At 31.9% G+C, this 19932-nt stretch overlaps 1 protein-coding gene across 7 annotated transcripts in view; it reads left to right on the plus strand.

Moving 5' to 3' along the window:
• The window catches only part of LOC127718223 (collagen alpha-2(I) chain-like), a 149912-nt gene that overhangs the window by 28955 nt on the left and 101025 nt on the right, over positions 1-19932 (plus strand). The gene's annotated exons all lie outside the window — the stretch shown is intronic.

Consider the following 19932-nt stretch of genomic DNA (forward strand, 5'->3'; position numbering starts at 1 on the left):
GGTAGTGTCAGAGCTATCGTAGATATTTTCAAATTATTAAACCTTGTTTTAGGATGAATGACGGTATTCATTTTGTAAAGCAAGATTGATCACAGTTTTCTATCTGCATATTTATACATACCTTCAAAAACATAATGAATTCCTCCTGACTAATTTGTTACTGTAATTTAAAAATGCTTCGTTGTGGCTTATTATTTGCAATAATTAAACCATCATATTAAATGTCTGAAATAAAAGTATTTAATATACTTATTAAGTAATTTATTTTACCTCTAATATATTGATGTCATCTTTGTAACGTAACAATATTAAAAATCACAAATAATAATAGCACAAAGGTTGGAACTTAGAACAGAAAAAATACTCCTTTAATATTACTAAAAAAAATTTAAAATGGTGTCTGGTATTTATATGAATATGTAAATAACTATAATAGAAAAACAAAGGATATGGGGTATCCATCCATGACACAAAATCAGTTCATGCACAGCAAAAAAAAAAAAAAAAAAAAAAAACACAAAAAGCAAAGGAAAAACAATAAGACTTTATTTAATATGAAATTTTATAGAAGAATATATTGAAATGTTTTTATTATGACAACTTTACAGTAAGCAGCAATTCGGTCATCTTGAACTGTCGCGACATTTATACACAGATTAATTCAGCACTTTCATTGAGCACCTTTTGATCAAGTAACACCTACTTGAACTGTGTCACCTTAACACTAGTTCATATGTAATGCTGGAGTGTCACTGAAGAGTTAATCAGAAATTTACGGAAAAACCAAACTTCCTGCAGATGACAGAAATTTGAACTCACTTCACATTAGAACTATGCTTTGATGTCATCGGTATAATTGTTCTTTATAGCTGTTAATATTTGCCAGCATATGTTTTTTTTTATTAATTTGTCCATTTAGTGACCTTAAAACCTGTTTTCCGTTAAAATTTTACCAGTTCCAGGTGTTTTACAATGTATTCAGTGACCTAATTAGGACTTTAAAAAAAGGGGGAGTCATAAGTCAGAAAAGTATTAAAAAAATTAAAATTTAGGACACTATGGGGGTTGGGGGTTGGGGGGGAGTGGGGGGGGGGGGGGGTGGCGGACAGGTACCCTTGGCCCCTGGATCCGCTCTTGGTATTTATTTGAGTGGTTTAAGCGTTATTCCCCTTGCTTAGAAAACATTTTGTTAAGAGGGAAAGGGTGTATAGCATTCATTGTGTTTGTTTGTTCGTCCATTTATCTATGCATCAACTTGAGACACAGACACAACATATCTTAAAAGTAAGTCATCTTGAATAGACTGTAAAAACTGGGAGTATGGGCGAATAAGAAATAAGATGAAGGACATTAGTCATCAAGTTGTTAACTAGAGAAAAGAATGCTAACTGCCTCTTCGTCTCAAGAATTACAAATTATTATATTAGTCACGAAGGGCAAGAATATTTTTTGCAAAAATATACATTGTACATAAGGCTGAACAAATAAAGTTCTGTTTCCAGCCTCTCTCAGTTATGATCAGTCAATTTTCAGCATGTTTACTTGATGTAATAACCTGTGTACCACAACGAATACTGAATTCTCTAAAAATAAACTAAAAACATGACTGCAAACAAAATGGCTTAACATGGCTGAATTTATCAACAAAAATATATATATATATATATATATACAAGTCTAAATTGAAAACAACGTTCAAACCTATGATTGCGTTGGATAAAAACCGCAATTTTATATGTGTGCATGCAAAACAAATTTCTTGGTAGAGTGGTCTAAATACAGCACAAACAACATTTTCCAAAAGACCAAAAATAGTGAAAAAGTATATTTTAACAAAACACATTTGACTAGCAGGTCGAACATATATAAAATTACTATACACTTTAACTCTTATTTAACCTGATTACTAAGACCTTTAATTAATATCTCAATTTTAGGGACATTGACACAAATATGAGAAAAGTCATAGACAATCAGTTTTGGAGATACCAGTATTGTATATGATGATTTGGTGGCATCATAGGCAATTTGTTTGGTCACAAACTGAGCTTTATGGGCAATGGTTAGTGAATGAGCCAGAAAAAGAATATTTGGGGCCATCTCATAAAAAATTGATGCCTTTAATCTTCAAATACAATACTATTCTCTCCATTCTAATGCAATTGAGAGAAAATCGCTTAATCATACATTTTAAAATCAGTCACACAACTTCTGCACTTATGGCAATATTTCAGACCATCAGTTGTGTAATTGATGCCTCCTAAAATGTGACGTTATCCAATCAAACTGTACGGTACAAACAATAGTTGTATTAGATTTCTATTAAACAAACTGATTGACAGTTACTAATAAATATTAATAATAATAACTCTCAACAAGACTTTATTATCATCTTTAATTTAGATTACAGGTTTTTCATAATTTTAGACTCTATAGTGACACAGAATAAGAGAGAAAAACACAGATACAATCAATTTAATATTTGAATGACTCAGATGGACGATGATTAAAATTTTAAAATAAAAAAAAGTTAATGATAGTGTGCAGTTATATATTTGCCTTTTTCAAATTTAAGACGAAGTAAAAAAAAAAGATCAAAAGCCTCAAAATTGATGCCAAGATTAAGCTTGTCCCATGATGATAAACCTGGGAAAAATATATATACAAGTGTTTGCCTGTCACTAAACTGTCTTATCAACGATCGTCAAAAAATTTATGATCACGTAGGGGTGGGCATTATGTTCACGGAGAGTTACGACAGACAATCCTATCAACTATTTTCATCTGTAAATTATAATACCCTTATGTTTCATGTATCAGAAGGTAAAAATATGACTTTTCATAAAAATTAATTTCCGTAAGACAATTAGCGTGAATTTTGAGATTTGACGTTAAGATAGTTTTAGATTTGTGAGTGTTAATAGACTTTTAAAGATCACTATGAAATCATAGGACATAAGGTGATTTATGACACTTGAAAATAAATCTCCGTCTGGCGATCAAGTTCAATGTTTTCTTAAGACGGAATTATATTTATGTTTGTGTAACAAAATATATTGTCTGAAAATTGTACTTTAGGATTATATTGCTTCATTTTTTTTGGTGTTCTCTTTGTAACTTCTCAAGTTTTTCTTATCTAGATTTTGATATTTGAAATGAAGGTCTTAAATTATGTAAGTCAAGTTCTATATTAATTTCCATAAGTGTTTGTCACTGTGACATTTTGTATGGTAGGTACAGAGCATAATGACTTCAAAATTGTGATTGTAAATTTACAGTCCATTGATTATGTAATTGTACTAAAACTATGGTTGTAAATCACTGAGGTTTACCTTGACAAATAATGGGGGGGGGGGGGGGGGGGGCAAAAAAGGAAGGGAGGGGGAGATATGCTCCTGAAAGTTTTAATTAGAATCACACAAAATTGATATTCTAATTTCAGTCCCAGATGACACTCTTATGGTCAAATCTAATTTTGATTGATTAATTGATTGATTGATTGATTGATTGCTGGTGTTTAATGCCTCTTTCAGCACAATTAGCTTTATCATGGAGGACAGTTTTTGAAGCTGGAGTTCCAGTATGGTACCATATACCTTTAGCAGAAAATTGGTTATCGAGTCAAATGCACCTTCCAATGAGCAGAGTACTTTTAGAATCAAACTTTGAGATGAAGAGCAGCAGTAAAAGAGCTGTTCCTTTGCTTATTGTGTGTATTTTGCTGTTTATGTACTGATTCTGCTTCATGGATTGATACCCCATATCCTTTGTTTTTCTATTATACAGTCAGCAGTTGCCACATGTCTATGCATAATGCGTTATAAATGAAAAATGAAAGGTCTAGGATTATTTAGTATAGTTTTTTGCTCCAAAGTGCACCACTACTTTCATATGTAAAATATAACAAAGACTTGATAGGATGCAAGCCTGCTTAAACATTTTTAAAAATACATTATTCATGAATCATAGTGTATCTTAACTGTAAATTGATTTCAAGAGGTAAATAGCACTTATGCATATATTCTGGTTTTCCCACTAATAGATTATATACAAGCCAGTTCATGGATCCAGTCCATGTTTCGGTACATTCCATTAAAGTTTATGATTATATCATATATGTTTTAGCACTAATTTAATGGTGATAGAAACTATCAATATTAGAATCGTAATAATTAAAATTACAGATTTCAAATTGCAATGGATCGTTAAAAAGTGAAATGTTTGAAAGATGATGTAATTGTCGGAGCATGTTTGCATGTCTATACTAGCAGGTGTAGAAACTATTATAATTTAATGCTGAAAAGTCGGCTTTTTGAAAAAAAAAACATTTGCATACAAGTTTATTTAGTTGCACTTATCACTAGATGTACCTTCCACTTATTCCACAGGGCTTGGTGGCGGAGTGGTCTAAGTAGTTTAACACCTAGTCAATTAATTACCCATTCCTCAGGGCTATAACTTAAAAAATCAATCAGTCAATCACTTATTCCACTTCAAGGTCGATGGTACTGCTCAAAGGGCACAACATTGTTTAATTCTTGGGTGGGTCTAGGTCAAACCCGAAGGACTTTACAATTGTTTTTTGTGGTACCAGATGTTGAAATTTTTGCATGAAAGAGAGAAAGATCTCTTAGTAACTTGTCAAGCGTAAGGTCCAAGTCAAACACATGTTGAAATGTTTGTATGACAGAAAGCAAAGATTTGCTGTTTTAAAGTCTTAAGTAAGTTGTTCAGGGTAAGGTCAAAGTCAAGCAAAGACTTTACAATGCAAATATACACATATATGTGTTTTTTGTTGTATGCACATGTTGAATTGTTTGTATGACAGAGAGTAAAGATAAGCTGTCTTAAAGTCATAGTTGAATTACTTGTCTAGGTGGAGGGATGCAGGCCAGTAATTGTCTTTGTTAATATTTGTTTGTTTTCAAAGGGGTTCATTCTATTCTATTACATATAGAAATAGTGGTATGGTCATATATACCAATGAGACAACTATCCATCGAAGACCAATGGACGATAAAACACACACTTTGGCCACCTGTTGTACTGTTACACACACCACTGTCCCAGGTTAGCGGAGGGTTGGGATCCCGCTAACATGTTTAACCCCGCCACATTCTGTATGTATGTGCCTGTCCCAAGTCAGGAGCCTGTAATTCAGTGGTTGTAGTTTGTTTATGTGTTACATATTTGTTTTTCGTTCATTTTTTGTACATAAATTAGGCCGTTAGTTTTCTCGTTTGAATTGTTTTACATTGTCATTTCGGGCCTTTTATAGCTGACTGTGCGGTATGGGCTTTGCTCATTGTTGAAGGCCGAATGGTGACCTATAGTTGTTAATTTCTGTGTCATTTGGTCTCTTGTGGAGAGTTGTCTCATTGACAATCATACCACATCTTCTTTTTTTATATTTATTCATATTCATAAATACAGGGGAGCTTTCTAATATTTCATAAGTTTTGGTCAGGGAATCAAGACACGCCCATGGGCAGCCTATCTAGTGGAAAAAGAATACCAAAAGGAGAGGGATAATCGGAGTCCAAATTTGAGGCGAAAATACCTCAAAATTGTATAATCGCACTGTGGTTTTTTTGTTTTATTTAACCACATTCTGTTAATTGCTTATCATGTGCAATTGTAATTGGAGGTGCTGCATTAACTATGATTTAATTAGAATAAAGATAAATTTAGAATTCCATTAGAAGAACAAGACCGACAATGATGTGAAATTTGATGAAGTAACTGCTAAAGCATGTCTATCATACAGGTGGGGATGCCATTATAATTTTATGCTGAATAAGCTAAAATTATTGTATATAATTAACATTTTGATCTGATGGAATTTAACATAGATAGATAATAGAAGAAAATGAAAGTAATAGAGATATTAAAAGGCTAAAGGGAAATAACTCTTTGACCCTGTGTTTAGAGAAATAACTGTGGTGTCAACCATTTTCATAAATATTAAAAACGCAAGTTATTTTAATTCTGTTTGGCAACACACCAATGAGGGGCCTTTGTGGCCCGGTTGTCTTAGTTTTAAGTTCATCTACTGTATCACTAGCCTGTCAACACTGAGGTCGCATTTAGTTCAAAACCTGCACATATACGGTGCGCTCAACTCCAATGTTTAATTGACTAGGATTGTCAGTTTTCCAGCCGAAGGACTTTCTTCTCTCCTGAAACCCTGTTTTCCTTTACCAATAAAAACTGACCGCCATGAAATAGCCAAGAGTTCTGAAAATGGTGTTATATTTAACACCAACAGCATTTGTGAAACTCACTATATTAAGGATGTTCGCTACTCTGTTTCAAAATAACAAGCTTTTTAAATGACTGTTATAAATTGATAGCTTATAAATAAAGGAACAAAAAATGCAGAAAAAAATGAAGGGTCCGTGTGCTTGTTTTTGAGATATTAGCCATTGAAAATTTGGCGGGAAATAATTTTCTCTAGACTTTTCATACATTTAACATTGGAACCCTTTTTCTTTAAAAAAATATGAAAAAATAACAAGGATTCTATAGGATTTTCAAATATGGCTTTTTAAACTATATGTAATAAAATTATGAAAAGAAAAGTAGGGGTTAGAGGGGAATTTTTTTTAATGGTACTTCATGGATAAAACCAGAGGTTTCCGAATATCCGGCAAAAGTTCAAAAACAAGAGGAGCGAACATCCTTAAGAAAACAGTATAAACTGGTTTTAAGACTAATTTATCTCATTTAACCCTGGTCTACCCCTGTACTCAGGTCCTAATCTTGGTCTCCTTACCAAAGATAAATGAAAAAATAAATGAAGGAAAGAAAGAAAGAAAGAAAGAAAAGGCATGAAGGAATGGATTTTTAATGGTTATAATTATGAATGTCAATGAATGTTCAAATATTTTGAGCGAAAAAATCGTGATAAAATAAAAAGGATCAGATTAAAAAATGATGAATGTGGGGTTAAAAAATATGAACAAATCAAAATTTATCAGATTGCCGTGTAAATGATATAAGATTAAGACACATGAGTGTAAGCAGGTGTTATTATGCCTGAGGTTAGGAGATGCAGTGAGGAGATGTGGAATTTGATATTCATGATCTATGTCAGGTGCGATTGTCTACCTTTACAAAATCTTGTTTAATAGATCTTGATAAAAGTGTAAGTTACAGTTGGATAGATTGAAAGTGACATCCTTTTTTGCCTGCTTTATTGAAACTCTTAAAAACTGCAATTTTAACAAGAACAATGTAAAGCATGGGTGTATTGGAATCTGATGCAGAAGCAGACATTTCTAAAAAAAATCGGTACATATCAAATTGTAAAACCTTTGAAATGATGGTAATATATGTCACCAGGGGTTAGGGATTATACTCTTGGAAAGAAAAAATCTTATTTTTCACGATTCTTCTTAATTTTTTCAAAAATGAAAAAAAATGTAAAACAGTAATGAAACATTTTATCTTGTTTCAGTCATTTGTACTTTTAAAGTTCAAAAAGAGAATTGCTTTATTTTGAATGAGAGAATTTTTTTTGGCATGATTCAATCAAAGTGAGGGAATGAATGGTCCTAAATTCAATCATTTATCTAATCTTTAGGTATTTTATAGGCAAAGGTAGCTTAAAATAGAAAGGAAGTTGAATGATTATACAAATAATTGCAAGAATTTTGAAAAAACGGATGGAAAGATGGAAGGACGGACGGTCAAGGGTAACACTTAATGCCCCCATCGCCTACAGCGGTGCATAAAAATCACTTCTATTTAAATTCTTCGATTGGAAACTAAACTGTTCTGCATGTACCTCTATTTATTATATGAACTCTTTAATTACAAATTTCACAGGAAAAACATTGAACACTGGTGTTATTTAGGTGTGAAAAGATTCTCATGAAACATTTGGACACAAGTGAACAGGATACAGATGGAGGTGTTACCTGTTGTATATATTTTAGGATGTAAAGGTGGGGTACCAGATCTATAAAATCAAATGATAATAGACCTGGTTTCTGTTTCCCTCAGCAGTAATACAAAATGTATAACACCTTGCCTAATTATCAAAGGCATAATTACCTGGTTTTTGTGTAATGATTACATTCATACAAACTGACAGCTTCTGCTTTTTTTTACATGAAAAAATCTCAGAAATTTGCTTTTTTGTTGTATTTGATTAATTATGCATACAGTAAATCCTCCTACAAGAAATGTCTATTTCTATCGAGCAATAAAATGTCTGTTTCGTCATGTTCCATGTCGGTAAACTCTGAAAAAGTGTGAAATTTTAGGCTCAAGCATATTAACAGGAAGTGAGTTTTAAAAATTACTCACAACAGCAAATAAGGATCTTCTCAGCGGAAAGAGTCAAATGTATATAAATTTATTACATTTATATTGGATTTAGATAACATTATTGCTTTTGCCATATTTCATTCCCAAAAGTGCATAATGCAATGGGATGCAGTATTCCATCTTATTACTTGCATTGCATGCTTGAAAATACTGAAGTTATCATTTGAAAAGTTTTACTAGAAAATAAGGCTATTAGGTAAGAATCTATTGGTTTATCTGTAGTGGCACTGTCAGTGTCTTGTCAGGGTTAACTCGTTTAATGACTGTTTGAACAATTGCTGTTAAAGAGTTCAAACTTTTTTTTCTAGATGAGGGGTGTTGGCACTGTCTTTTAGTTCCATCTTTATACAAGACTTGTGTTGGAATATGTATAACGGTATAATACATAACATGAAAAAAGAACTCAGTCTACTTATCTCAGGAATAATGTTTCAGTGTGCCATCGACAAGGTTTCACTGTATGGAATGTCTTAAGGAACTTGGTCAAGTTTAATTGTGTGGATTAAGCTTAATTTATAAGATTTCACTGTAGAAATGACCTTACTGAAGGTTGCCAAGAACTTGGTCAGTTCACCCTAACGTTTATTATGAATTATTGTTTGTATGACATCAGAGGGGCAATGCTTTATAGAGAATGTAAACACATTATCAATTGTAGATAAGAAGCAGATTCTGTTCTGCATATAATGTCATGTTTTTACTCTCTTTAGTTTTTATGAATGTTTGTTCATGTTTTTTTGCCATTTGTTTTGGTATCTTTATTGTTCAAGGTTTTGAAATGCAGTCATCACTTGCCAAATTGTTTTTTTTTTTTATTCCCTTAGCAGCTTCTTAAGTGGCCTTGTATTTTGGTTTTACCGACCGACTTTCTTTCATGGTTCCAAAATACAAGTGATTCTGTTCTTTTCCTGTCTTAAATTGTTTGTAAATATTAGGATTGCATGTTATACATGTTTTATTACTGCTGAGAGAAACAGAAACCAGGTCTTTTATCACTTGTCTTTATGAATCTGGTAACCCACCCTTTCATCCTAGAATTCAAACAACAGGTAGTAATTTATCCTCTTTCAGATTGAAGGAAAGTACTAGAATTGACTTCACACAAAGCCAAAATAATACATGTATAAGTTTTAAACCAAGTTTGTTTGTAAGCTTTTATATATTCTTGTCCTTTTAAGAGTTATAATTGCCTTAACTTTGTTAATATCTTTCAATCGGCATTGGGGGACCTCGGTGGCCGAGTAGTCTAAGAAGTCCAGCTACTGTATCACTAGCCGGTCAACACTGAGGTTGTTAGTTCAAATCCCGCAAGGGGCAGGTGCACTCAACTCCAATCTTAATTGACTAGGTTTGTCAGTTTTCCGTAGTTGTTAGTTCAAATCCCGCAAGGGGCAGGTGCACTCAACTCCAATCTTAATTGACTAGGTTTGTCAGTTTTCCTACCGAAGGACGGTGGTTCTCTCCGGGCACTCTGACTTCCTCCACCAATAAAAACTGACCGCCATGAAATAACAGAATAGTGTTGAAAGTGGCGTTAAACACCAATCAATCAATCAATCGGCATTGTGAAAAATAACACAATACATTCTACATGAACTCTGAGGTGGAACATGTCAATGAGGGCTATAAATTTTTCAGACACTGGAACTGAACGAACCTCTGTAAAAACAACTTACACTGTTTTAATTTCAGGACCGTAGACAAATTTCCTAGACACTTAAGAAATGGTTCAAATCAGGGGGAGGATTAGTTAGGCATGTAGGCTTTAGATAAATGGACTATCACACCATGACATGCAGTTCTAATGCCTGCTGCATTTTAATTAGGATGCCTCGTTAATAATTACGCATAATTAATTGTTTTATTATACTGATGAAGATGAGTCAACAAAGAGGACTCCCACTGTTTGTAAAATAGTCATTAGGTTCATAGTAATTATAATTATAGGAATTCACTTTGAATTATATTTGTTAAATTGTTTACTGGAAAATTGCTTCTAACTGGTTTGAACCTCACAGTACCTGCCTTACAGTCTGGCTGAAGAGCCTCAAAACATCAAACTTTTAAAAATTATATTTGTTAAATTGTTTACTGCAAAATTGCTTCCAACTGGATTAAACCTGCCTGTTAGTCTGGCATAGGGTAGTCAAAACATCAAAATAAGGGGCACTTGAAAACTTGAGTTTCATCAAATGCGGTTCTAGGTAGGTGTATACAGAATAGAAAATTATTGCGGGAAAAAAAGTGAAAAATCAGACCAAAAAATACATATTAAAGAATAATTGGGTTCTAAAATACAAAGAAATGTCAAGAATGGGACAAAACAATATAGCAAAGAAAATTAGCCTCATAAATTACAGAATACACAAAGGGTTCTATACAATACAATATTGCTTAAGCGCTGAAGTTTTCTTAGATTTTTAGTCCCCAACCAATGAAGTCGAAGGGGACTTTAGGTTTTTACATTTATTTTTATGCTGTGCTGTTTCACCATTGTCCCAGGTTCAGGGGAAGGGTTGGGTCTTCACAAACATTGTTTGACCCAGCCTCATTCTTCATGTGTCTGTCCCAAATCTGGAGCCTTTAATTCAGTAGTTTTTGTTAGTGGCTGTTTTCCATGTTTATTTTTTGCATAACGAACCTAGGCAATGATCCTTTTAATTGTTTTACATCATGTCTTACTTTAATGTACACCAGTTTTGATGATTATTGTTGAAGGTCATAAGGTGACCTAGAGTAAATTCCTGGGGTCTCTTGTGGATAGTTGTCTCATTGGCAATCGCATACCAAATCTCCTTATTTTCATATATAAATTAGTCTGGAAAAGTTGAAAATGAATTAAACATGCAGAGACTATATCAAAGTTCTGCTATTAAAACCAAATTCACAGAAATTGATGAAAACATTACGATATTACATAAGACAACCACGGATGAGAATCGAGAGTTATGTAAGAATAAGATGATGTGGTAATAATTAATTTTGATTGCTAATGTGACAACTATCGACCAGAGACCAGATAATGTAGATGTAAGCAACTATATTGGAACAGATCCAGGATTTTTTTAAAAAGGGGGCGTAATTGCAGAAAATGGAATATATAATAATAAAAAATTCTGAAGATTTTATGGTTAAAGATCATACAAATCATGAGAAACTTGAGATATTTTGTATTGGCGATCAAAGGGGCTGTATGCCATTTATGCCCCCTGGATCCATCACTTCCATTGCCGCCTTATCGGTCACCCTAAAGTAAATGCTAAAAATTTACAGCTGATTGCATTTTTTTAAAGCAGGCCTAATGTAACATGCTTCATTTGTCATTTCAGGGACTTTTATAGCTTACTTTGTAGTATGGGTTTTGCTCATTGTTGAAAGCCATACAGTGACCTATAGTCGTTAACTTTTACGTCATTTGGTCTCTGATGGACAATTGTCTCACTGGCAATCATACCACATCTTTTTATTTTTTATTTATATTCAAAGTTTTCCTTTCTACAGTACTAAAAAAAGCTTGTCTTAGAGTTTCTCAAAAACTTTGGTGATACTTAGTATCCCAGTTTACAATGGAGAGCAAAGGTTGTGAGGTAATTTGCGATTGGGTATTTACTTTGTTGAAAAGAATGTTTTTCCAAAGTAAGATGAGCTGCTTGTTAATCAGAACTGTCAGTATTCAATTGTGCCAAGTAATTATTCTACTTGTCAAGAAATGTTTTCTATCTCATTTACAATACATTCTTTTTTTTTACTTCAAACTGCCTAATGACCAGACATCTAAATAACAACAAAGTGGAAGAGAAAGTACAAAAATAAATAACACAGGTGCCAAATTGAAAGATTGTTGATGTATGGTTTCTTTAAATGAAATTCAAACAGTTGTTTTTTTTGTTTTTAGTTGTTAAAGTAACATCAATGCTTGAAACAAATGTTAGAGGTAAACATTTACTAGATTTACCAGATTCTGTTATTTCCAATAACAGGATGCAAAAATTACATTATTTAATTAAACATATTTCATTTGAATTTTAAAGGAAACACTGTTTTTATGTTTATGTTATATATGAATTTAAAAATAAGGAGATGTGGTATGATTGCCAATGAAACGAACTATCCACCAAAGTTCAAATGAAGTGGATGTAAGCAATTGTATGCATTCAACAGGGACAGAACTTAAACAATTAACCATTGAGGTTTCTGCCTCATTTTTGAAATAGCAAGATGATAGCTACAATAGATATGAATAAAAGGAGATATGGGGTACATGTCAATGAAACAGTAACTTAAAGAAATCTAGAGTGGAGCAGGATCTGCTTACCCTTCCTGAGCATATGAAATCACCCCACGTTTTTATGAGGTTCTTGTTACTCATGCAGTCTTTATTTTCTATGTTGTGTTTTGTGTACTGATGTTTGTTTGTTTGTCTTAATGTTCCTTTGGTATCCTTTGCCGCTCTTTTTAGTCTTTGAACAATAGACATTGTCTATTGAACATGTTCAATGGTCAAGTTTAAAATTGTTAAAGTTTAAGATAGTTTGTCATTGTCTTATTTGACATTGGTATTTGTCCCACCAGAAAAGCATCCTTGGAAATTTATGTTTTGCTAGGCCACCCTTAACAAATTCTTTGTTTGATGTTGCCTAACCCATTTCTTGTTGGATTGGGTAGGTAGGTAAGGATTTTTTAAAATTTTTTTTGGCCTACAACATAAGTTACATGTTTTAGACAAGAAAATGCCACTTAAGAGCACGAAAAAAACTTGAAAAAAAAAAAAATTTGAAATGATTTGTGTCATAAACTTTTTTCGGGTAGGCTGCTTTTTAGGTGGATAGGTCACAGGGCAACATCAAACAATTTTAATTTTATTTTTGGCCCTATGTACCGACAAATTTAAACAACGGTACTGACAAGTTCTGCTTACAAACCTTCAAGAAATTTATATTTTGTTGAACACGTGAATAATCTAGGTTCCCCAATACCCATGTAATCCAATTCAATTAGTACCCAACGAATGACTATGAATCAAAAGCTTAATTAATTTTCAAACTATTTTGTTCAGATCACTATCCCATGTTAGTGGAATTATTAAGCTTTACTATGTTCAAAGTTTAACTGAATTTGTTAAAAACTATAATCCCATGGATTTACGATTGAAGTTTAATTAAATTAAACGATACAGTCTGCCCCTCCTTCTAATCTGTGTATTTTAGTGCAGATTAAGAGTTAAGCTGCAAGGTGTTGGTTTTGGAATTTATTTACATGTATGGGGTCAGTTGGAGAGCCTTAGTATGTCAATCATTGATGTAGGTACATGTAGTCATGTTATAAATTAACTGTGGCAGTCATTCAAATATGTGCAAAAAAATGTTGGATGGAGGGTAACAGACTAACACAACATCAATATTGATAGGGTTTTATGTCATTTTTCTTAGAATAAAAGTACTGAAGTACTGAACATCGGATGACCGCAAGTTCTTGTGGATTGTCAAAAGCACTTGTCACAGAAAAAAATCACATCTCTATACCTGAAACTGAGGTTAATGTACAGAGATATTTTTTTCATATCTTGGCGATAGCAATACATCGGAATGCCCTCACGGTCATCGCAATGTAAAAAGGAAAAGAAAAACACCCATCTTAACTGTAAATTAAAAATCCTCTGAGTATCATTTTGATATCTTTGAAACTAAATGACAGTAACTAAGACATTTAAAAGAGAGAAAAAAAACCGAAGTAGTTTCTTAGTCTCGGATGTGATGATTTTGTACAAGAACATCATGATTTGATAATTGATTTCACAAGTAGCTGTGACATTGGAATGAAGAACAGCAATAAAAGACCTTTTCCTTTGCTTTTGTGTCTTTAAAGTCTTAGACCATATACCTACTTAATTTATTCGTTCATTGTGTGTTAATTTACGTTTTTTTATTGAGTTAAGCCTTCCAATTGATATTTTATAATGTGTCTTTCTATGTTATGATGTTATACTATTGTTTCAGAAAAGGGAGAAGGTTTGGTACCATTAAAACGTTTAATCCAGCTGCAAATGTTTGCACCTGTCCTAAGTCAGGAATCTGATGTACAGTAGTTGTCGTCTGTTTATGTAGTTCATACATGTTTCTCGTTTCTCGTTTTTATATAGATTAGACCGTTGGTTTTTCCGTTTGAATGGTTTTACACTAGTAATTTTTGGAGCCCTTTATAGCTTGTTGTTCCGTGTGAGCCAATGCTCCATGTTGAAGGCCGTACCTTGGCCTATAATGGTTTACATTTATAAATTGTTACTTAGATGGAGAGTTGTCTCATTGGCACTCATACCACATCTTCCTATATCTATTTACTATAGTTTACCATAACATTGATGGAGAATAACAATTGAAGTTTTTATAAAAGTATACTGATTTTGAGATGAGTAAGATTATTTGTTATTGGGGATTCTGTTTATCAAAAAAGTCTGTGTGATTCTGGACTGATACTGTTTGAACTTAAAATATAGGGATTGGACAGGACCACTTAATAATGGTTGTCAGAAATTAACCCTTTGTCAATTTAAAGATTTCCTCTAGACCCTCAGATTACAGGTGATTTGTATAATTCTAATCTTTTAATCTCATGCCTTGAATAAATATTAAACAATTTATCAATCAGTTGATAAGTTTAATATTCCATTCATAGAATAAATATTGTGTTGTGATATTTTACTTAACAGTACAAAGCAAAGATATAATATGTTGATGGTAGCTTGAATGGGGGTGGGAATGGGGGAGTGGTTAGATTGATTATTGCAAAACTTCCATTGGCCTTTTTAATACTTTTGTATTCAATATGACAAAGACTGTACATGCTTTAAGTGATTATATCGCTGGTAATTGATCACATTTTCTGACGATTTTGTGATTACTTATTTCAGTTGATTTTGTGATTACTTATCTCAGTTGATTTTGTGATTTCTTATCGTAGTTTGATTTTGTGATTTCTTATCTCAGTTGATTTTGTGATTACTTATTTCAGTTGAACATGTGAATACTTATCTCAGTTGATTTTGTGATTACTTATTTCAGTTGAACATGTGAATACTGATCTCAGTTGATTTTGTGATTACTTATCTCAGTTGATTTTGTGATTACTTATTTCAGTTGAACATGTGAATACTTATCTCAGTTGATTTTGTGATTACTTATCTCAGTTGATTTTGTGATTTCTTATCTTAGTAGTTGATTTTGTGATTACTTATTTCAGTTGAACATGTGAATACATATCTCAGTATCAGTTGATCATTTCATTACTTATCTCAGTATCAAGTGATCATGTGATTACTTGTCTTAAAAGTTGCTTGGATACATATATTGTTATGGGTATGGTCTTAAATATCTGATGATTATTTGATTGCTAATATCAGTATCATGTGATCATGTGATTACTTGTAGCAGCTGATATATATCTCAGTATCTGATGATTACATATGTGATTACTTATAGTCATATAAGATTATCATGTGATTAACCAATTGTTGGTGAGATATATCATGTTAACTGATCTATTTAGTATCTATCATGATACCTCTTAAGTGATTACTTGTCTCAATTTTTTTATTACTTCTAGTTGCTAATGGCTATGTCAATGTGATGATAGCTGATTTAATTTCTAATCTCAGTATAAGGTGAGTTGATTCGACTACTGCTAGTTGCTGATCTTAGTATTTGATGATTATGTGATTACTTTATAGTTATTTGATTACTGGTATGAAAATGTTACATAATAATTGGTTCGAATATTTGATGATTATGTGATTACTATTAAGTCATGACCGATGTAACATTTTTGTTATATCAATTACTCAAAAGAAGAATTCCTAAGAAAATGTAATCAAATCCTGTTGATGTTTTCACAGTATATATTATACATGTTTGACATTTAACTTCAATTTAAAAAAAAATATGAAATTTACAACTGGAGCATAATATTATTATGCTTTAAAGAAATACAAATGTACCAAGCAGAAATAACTCCCTATTTGATAACACACTGATCATAAATAATGTCCTATTTTTTTAATTTTGAAAAAAATTAATGTGTCTAAAATGTTTTTAAATAAGATATATTGCGAAAATATGAAATTTATAAATGGAGCATGCTACATAAATAATACAAATGTACCAAGCAGTTAACACCTCTTTTGATTATCTAATAATCATAAATAATGTTCTTTTTTATTATCTAAAAAAAAATAATGTGCCTAAAATGTTATTAAATTAGATGTATTGCATCAATTATAAACTCTTATTTAAATTTTAATAGTTATAATTTTTCATAACTTTTTTGCAATTGCATCTCGTATTAGTGTTACATTGCAGCACACCGTTAAATCAGATTTGCAATTTTAAACAGATGCGTAATATTTTGGAATTTAAAGTTAAGGACTTTGTTGTTGCAGGCGTGATGGCAGGTCTCGGCGACTTAATATAACAGAATTTTATCACACCTATATCATACCATTTGTACATTGTTAAAACTTTCTTTAGAAATTTGAACCCTAACATTAACTCATTTTGTGCATAACTTTTGTAACAAATGACATATTTTCTAAATTTAAAGTAAATCTTAACATATGTTAATGAGTTCTCAGTTGCAATAATACTGTGTTGACAGTTGTAATAAATGAATCGGGAGAATATGATACTGCTTCTTGGGTTGCAGCATATACTAAAATGTGGTCTGTCCTTTAGTTTGAATATAAAGTTTACGGCACATCAGTTTTAAATCAATTTTTCTGGGGAATTGCTGACCAACACTTTTAAAGCCCTGGAATTTTTTGGCTCAACATAGTCTCAAAGGAAGACTTATCACTTTATCCAATACACATTATTATGATTCGGAGCTGATCAGTTCGATAAAAATTGCTCCTCAACAAAGGATGCTTAGAGCAGTAGTGGCAAACATTTATTTATAGTCTTTGATTTGACCTGGCTAGGAAATTGGTACCCAACACCTCCTGCGCTTTGTGGCTAACAAGACACATAAGAGATGGTTTCTGTTCTCATAAGTGGTCATGTCAAAGTTCAAACAGATTAGAAAAGGCAGACTTTGTTTTAGAAGAGTCCATTGAAAAATTTGCTACTTTATCTGTCATTTCTCCTGAGTTTAAAAAAGGTCATTGTTGGGAGAATTTGATACATCTTGTTTAGTGTACATGATTGTTTAAGGGTTAGAGTTCAGACACATTATGAAAAATAATCTTGAATGTTATACCTTTGTCATGATGAAAGTAATTGATTGATTGTGTCAACGCCAATTCAACCAGTGACCAAGACTTTGAGTGTATTACTTGTTTAATGGAAAAGACACAAAGTAAATGAACACTGATTTTATTGCTGTTTTTTATCTCAAAATCTCCAGTATGAAATTTAATACAAAGCAAAATCTCGCACTTAAAGCAAATTCAAGACAGTCCTGGGGCCGCAGTGGCTTAGTAGTCGAACTACTGTATCAATAGTCCTTTCAACACTGAGGTTGTCTGTTGGAATCCGGCAAGTGGCATGTGTGTTCGACCCCAATCTCAATTGACAAGGATTGTCAGTTTTCCTACTAAGGCCAATTAAAATTAATTGATAGATTTTCATCCCCGCCCGCCCCTCTGAAATAGTTCCGCCCCAATTTTTTTTATTTTGAAAAATTTACGATTTCCGGATTTTGTTCATTTTCGTTACCGGTAACTGTCGATAATTTCGTTTCATTAATAACATCCTGTTTCAAATTTTGGTTTTTGCATTTATTTGTATGTTTGATTCGTTATACATGTATATACATGATAGAACCTTATTATTACACTTGCATATATGAAGAACACGTCACAAGAGCGTTTCATATCTAATAAAAATTAAAAAAAAAAATCCTCCCACCCACCCCATTTTTTTCAAAAATTTGGATGAAAATCTACTAATTAAATTTACTTGGCCTAAAGGTCATAGTTCTCTCCGGGCGCTCGGAATAGCACAATAGTGCTGAAAGTGGGGATAAACACCAATCAATGAATCAATCAAGCCGGTCCAATAAACATTGCTTTGAGGGTAATTCTTTGCAGGATGTCGAAAATTATGCTTCATCTTTGCATTGAAGAAATAACAGACTTAAATATTACACCATCAGGCTGCTATTTTCAGATTAAAAAAAATAGTTCTTTCAAAATATATATATACAATGTTATAAATACTAATAAAACAGATTAGTTTGTCTGGATGTTTTTTTTTTTAAATTTTGTCATTTTGTTTCCTAACCTTCATAAGATAATCTATGCTTTACCAAACTGTGCTTCTGGATTTTAGACAGGAGAAGCAAATTGTCAATCTTATACTTTGGATAATATTATAAGTAATGGGATAATGAAATTTCAATGGTATCTTTCAGCATGGTGTCACTGGTGAATTTTTTTTTCGACATCACTTGAAATTTTGCTGAATTCATTGCGGTGTTTACCCAACAACAAACTCAAAATTGAGCTGTTTATTGGAGCAAAAGAAATAAAATTGGTAGATTTAAATAGATGTGTACTATTATTATAATATATCAGAATGAGAAAAGAGAGATAGAAAAAGCATTAAGTATTCTTGTATGCTAAAAATGTGTTTTTTATCTACAAAAGTTGAAGTATATGGAAATTAAATGCTGAGAGTCTCATTAAGATATCGGCATGAATTTTATTATTCAAATTTTGAAACTGCAAAAAATTGAATAATTGCCAATCCCAGTGCTGCACATGTTTTAACAAATTAAATGAGTTCAAATTACTGTTTACAGATAAATATCGTGTCATGAAAATATAATATCGTGAGATGCTGTGAATATGGAAAATTGCGAATAAAAGAACTTTTTTGGTAGTTAGACAAATGAATAATGTGTTAGTCTACATTAAAAAAATAATTCATCAATTATATAAAATAAAATGACATGATTCTGTAATTTTGAACTGTCATGGCATTTTTAATAAAAGTTATATATTTTTATTTCCATTTATAAAATTCAACACCTATGACTGCATGTGATCTCCATGACAAAGTTAAAACGATGCAAAGCAAAGAAAAAGAAAGGGTTGATTTAACTGTCTTTTTCATGATTGTAGCATAAAAATGTAATTTTTAAAATATTAAGGAGCCTGTCTTCCTAATTTCCCTAACATAAAATCCTGGAGCCGCCCGCACTGGAGTTCCATCCACCAATGACAATAGGAGGGACAGATAAATTTGATAAATTTCTACTTCAACACATTATTGTCTAAGTTTATCTGACATTTTAGTATCCAGTTGAATTTTTATGGGTTTTTTTTCTAAAAATAGTTCTTAATAACTTAGATAACTTACTTAAAAAAAAGATTACATTTGTTTTTAATCCTTAACAAATTGAGAAGGAGTTTAAATATCTTTTTCTATATAATTTATGTTTTTTTTAAATGCAAGAAATTTAGAAAATGTGAATTACTATATAAAATGGATATGATTTATGGTAAATTAATGTTCTGGAAAAATGTTTCAATTTGATGTAATTGATGCTAATTTCATGGTGTATTGAGAAACAAATTTAGGACAATAAAAACATATAAATTCTGCT

The sequence above is a fragment of the Mytilus californianus genome, unplaced genomic scaffold (genome assembly GCF_021869535.1).
Source record: "Mytilus californianus isolate M0D057914Y unplaced genomic scaffold, xbMytCali1.0.p SCAF_10, whole genome shotgun sequence".
Taxonomy (NCBI): domain Eukaryota; kingdom Metazoa; phylum Mollusca; class Bivalvia; order Mytilida; family Mytilidae; genus Mytilus; species Mytilus californianus.